This window comes from Artibeus jamaicensis, unplaced genomic scaffold (assembly GCF_021234435.1).
Source record: "Artibeus jamaicensis isolate MK-2021 breed Jamaican fruit bat unplaced genomic scaffold, CSHL_Jam_final contig_452, whole genome shotgun sequence".
Classification (NCBI taxonomy): domain Eukaryota; kingdom Metazoa; phylum Chordata; class Mammalia; order Chiroptera; family Phyllostomidae; genus Artibeus; species Artibeus jamaicensis.
Window position 1 is genome coordinate 5,146,548 of NW_026521837.1, and position 4,811 is coordinate 5,151,358.

The 4,811-nt window shown below is 42.9% G+C and overlaps 1 pseudogene; it reads left to right on the forward strand.

The window, feature by feature from the left end:
- Nucleotides 1-280: 280 nt before the first annotated feature.
- On the forward strand, nucleotides 281-381 carry LOC119039642 (uncharacterized; annotated as a pseudogene).
- The last annotated feature ends 4,430 nt before the right edge of the window (nucleotides 382-4,811 follow it).

The following is a 4,811-nucleotide window of genomic DNA, read 5'->3' on the forward strand; positions in this document are numbered from 1 at the left end:
AATTGCTAACAGCTACCTCTGCTTCTGTATTTGCTGCTTGCTTGCTTGCTTGCTCACCCCAATAAAAACCCCAGGCTGTAAGCGCCAGGCGCGACTCTCATTTGCAGCCATTTTGGCACCGTGTGTCTCCGGAGGCACCCCGAGAGTTCGCCCCTGTGCAGGTAAAACTTTGAAACTTTGGCCAATAAAACACCTCTGACTACCCAGCAGTCTCCGACCCTTCTTGCTTGCAAGGACGGGATGTAACATCTGAAAGGGGTCATGTTGTCCTCTCTCTTGCCTGCTTTGGCAGCACATGTACTAAAATAGGAACAATACAGAGACTAACATCGCCCCTGTGCAAGGAGGACACACAAATTTCATGAAGCCTGTCATGTTGGCCTGGTTCTTCAAACTGTCTATGCTCTCTTTCCTACCTTACTCTCAGTTGATGAACCTGTCTCAACTGACAAAATACAAGCAATGCCAAGGACTGTCCTCATTGTCCAACTACCAAATCAGACTCTGCATGTGAACCCGGACTTCCCGCTCCTCTCCTGTTCCTATGCCTGAAGCTCCCTGCTCCTATATCATCAGGGAAAGTCCCCTGCTGGGCACTGGATCCCATCCCTTCCTGCTGCTCCTCCCCTTCCAATCATTTGAAGAACCTCACTTTTGCAATTACCTCCTCTTCCTCCTGTTGGAGCTGATTTTTAAATTGCAAGTAGTTCTCTGCCTGGAAACCAAATACTTCTCCCGAGGCCTAGGGGTCAGCTCTGTGATATTATTATATCATTTTTCTAGCCATCAAAGAATAGACATTTTTCTTCTGTGTTAACTGAGGTTCTGTGAATTCAACTGAACAAAATTTAAAAAAAAAAAAGAAAGGGGAAAAAAGAAAACCCACGTAGATTAGCAAGAGAAAAGACAGGAGAATTAGCAAGAGAAAAGGCAAAAGACTCCTTTGAATTACACAAAACTGTAATTCAAGGAGATTAGAAATAGGGGCTTGTGTACCATTTTAATAGGAAAGGGGATGGGGGAGAAGGGCACTCATGGGTAAACAAATGACTTTTAGGAAAAATAAACAGGACCTCAGGGAAATACATGGGGGATATGATGGTTTTGTGACAACGTTCCCTAGTTGTGAAACTCCCAAAACTCCTGGTGAGAGGATTTATGACAATTGGTTTTTGGGAGAGGCTTTGCTTATAAGTAGATAAGGGAGTTCATTTAAAAAGCCTTATATTTTCAAGTGCCTTTAGCTTAACAGAATTTTGATGTTACAGTGGCATATTCTGGATCTCTTTATAGCCCTGTGCTGAAGTATTCTTACTGGCATGCAAACACTACAACAAACTCTACCTTAATCACAGTCCTCTCACCTACTGCTCCATTCCTCAACTCCTCTTCATAGGAGCCAGAAGAATCATATTTTAAAGGTGAAAATTAGATTGTCAGTCTCCTAATTCACTCAAGCTTCTCACTGCACTTAGAATAAAATCCAAATGCCCTGTTTTCTTCCACAAAGTTTCACATGATGGGGTCTCCATATGTCTCCCCGTTCATATTTAATACCTCAGTCATCAACAGAACTGTGTCTACCACAGAAACTAAACCCAGAACCCAATTTCTTTGAGGCTTATGAACAGTGCATGTAAACAATATTTCTTTGGGACAAATGTGTAAGAAGAGTCAACAGACCAAAGATTTATTAATCCAATAGAATTGGGAAGATCATCTGAAATTTGTTCCTTGAGATTATTAAATGCTATCTTAATGACATGATATTGTTAATATAACCTCCTGAGTCATCTAGTCACTTGATTTCCAATGGTCAGCCACGTGGTATTTACAAGGACCAAGTAACATGCCTGGAGCTGTTATTCAAACAGCAAGGAATTCTCTGCCTTGCAGGGCACAAAGCAGTCCTGCTCCACAGCCTTAGGGGTTTTGCTCTGCCAACTCCACACAGCTTCCTTATCTACCGCAGATGATTCTTGCCCTAAAGATCTGCAGGGCAATAAGGACTAGGAAGCAGGCAAGCTTGCAGCATGTACTAGGCCTGATGCAGGGCACTCTGTTACTCTAGCAACTCCAATAACACTCAAAACTGGCAGAATTCTGAGTAAATCAAGTACTGTGTTGAAGGAGTACTCCTGTTACAGGTGGGCACAGGTGATCAGGTTCTTGGTGACTGGGACAAAGAATTGAACTGAACACACAGTTTATAGCAGAGAACATGAGAGCAGGCCAACTCTAAGCACAGATTAACCTCATGGGCTTAAAGGATTCTGTTCTTACAGGAAAGATGCTTTCTGGCTAGTTTTGGCAGGCTTTAATTACACATGTACAACTAGTTGTATTAGTTTAAAGCTATTGTGCATGGGATCTCCCATGATTTTCCTCGACTGGCCACCAGAGAAGGGGTTGTACAATGTTACCAAATGGACTTCCCCTTTTCTGGGGGTCCCCCTGTACTAGGTTCACCTTGCCCTTCGCTGGGGAACTATAGCTCTCCATATCAGAGACTGGTGAAAAGGAAAAGAATTATTTATTCAAAAGTCATACAGACTTAAGAGTAATGACTTAATGTCTTCATGAAAATCCCAAAGCCCCTTAAAACACCCACAAACACACACAGTCCTTCCTCACCCCTCCCCCTTTGCCTGGTCCAGGGTACTATATCTCAGGGAAAGAAATAGAAGTCCGTGGCTCTTCTATTTCTGGTTCTTCCCAGTAATCCGTGCTCAGCTGGTAGGCCTCCCTCAGTTTCCAGCACCATCAGCTGTGTCACCAGGATCTCCAGTTCTTAATCCAAACCCACATGGCACCTTCTCATGGCCCACGAGCAAGAGTCCTTTCACTCATTTCCTTCCTGCAGCATCTCTCCTGCATTCTTCCAAACTGCTAAGAGAAAGGTCTGCATCACTGCTACATCTTGCTTTCCAGCTTCCTAAGCTGCGTGGTTTTTCTTGTCATGGCTGCTGGCCTGGGTTTAAATCCCAGCACCAACCTTCCTCTGCAGCCCCATTTCTGACTCCTCCCACAATTGGCTACACCTGCTAGCATTCCTGTATTTTTTCCAACTTTTCTGGGCTGCCATAGTAAGTCCAGGCAGGCATGGACCCTTGGTGTGGAGTGAATCATCTCCAAGCTCTCACCAGGCTCTGTAGGCAGGTGACCTCCCAGTTACATCCTGGGTGGAAGTCACTCCCATCCCACTGGCTCAAAGAATGGCCACAACTATCTATGAAACCAGTTAAAGGTTACAGATATGTTAAATGACTGTTCTAGAGGTTATCTGCAAAACTATTGCTATGCAAAACAACTCTCAATGGCCCTGCTCCATGTGTCCCATCCCCCAGTTCAGACTATAGGGTGAGGACATCCCATATTTTTAATATTTCCTGGACACCCTGAGTTCTGGACTCCATTACAAATCCTTCTTTTGGGGTTCCCCAGCTGCACCATCTCACACTCCCACAATTGTCATGAATATAATAGCTTCCTCTTTGGGGAACAAACCTCCAAAGAGGCATTGTTCCTCTTTCTTAGTGGTGGAGCTATAAAGTACAATTTTTACCTAGAATTTTACCATCACCTAGATTCTACAATTAATGTTTACTATGTCACTTTTTTTTAAGTCATTCATTCATTTATTGTTAGCTTTTTAAAATCTGCAGACATAAGACTGGCACACACTTATGCTCAGGATTTAATGGTAAAATCTAAATGTGTTATAGGTACAATAAAACATAAAAACTATATACTTACACACTACTTGAATGTGGATTCCTTGAAGTGACTACCAGTACTTTGTCTATTTTCCCAAATAGACTGGCACGTATAAATCGAGGGTGTTTGTGGATGTGATGGGCCGACACTCAATCTCCTGGACTGAGAAGGGAGGGGGACAAATGGCCAGCATCTTGGGTCTCATGAATGAACCCTGGTCTCTGCTTCAGCCTACCCTTAACCATGATGGGAAAAGCTTGATGGCATGAATGGGGAATCCCGTCCGATGTTTCCTTCAGAGGGAAGAAAATTGGGGTTATTCTCAGAATTGGTGGACAATGCCTATATGGGGCTGATTTGGACTTAGGGGAAGAATATGGCCTGGAGTTCCCTCACTCTGTCACAGGGATACTACGACATTATCTACATTTTCCTAGCTCTTTAAACTCATGATCTGGAGTTTTATTTTTCTGTGCACTGGTATGGTACTTTTAACTTATCCCCTCATTAAACATGAATGTCCCACTTTGGACATTGTTTCCTAAAAATCCTAGCTCAAATCTGCAAAGGGAATTCCAGCTTTCTGATAAGGTTTTGAATGCTGCACACATAATCTCAATAAACACTTTACCAGTGAAACCTGTGTTGAGACTGGGTAGAGACTTGGCTACTAAAGATATTTACATTTGAAAAGGGCACATGGATTCTAAAATGGGAGGAGGGATTTCTTCACAGAAAGAATAAACTTCTTTTAATTTATAATTTGCCATTTAATTTGTGTTTGCCCAGTGGCGTAGGTCAAGTGGTTGAATCGGTGAGCTAGCAGTCTGCCAAATCCTGTTAGCAAGCTATACAAAAACACAGATTAGTCAACTACATTCAAATCATTTTTCTGTACCAAAAGGAACGTTCTTTCGGAGCACTGCTTTATTTAGGAGTGCAGCTTTCTTGTGTGCACACCACAATCGCCTAAGCGCCTGCTCTAAAGAGTTGTGCCATTTTACATTCTCACGGTATTTTGTGTTGATCTTTTCCCCTCTACCCCCGTTAACTTTAGGTGAAAATGACCTACCTGTTCCTTTTGATAAAATCAA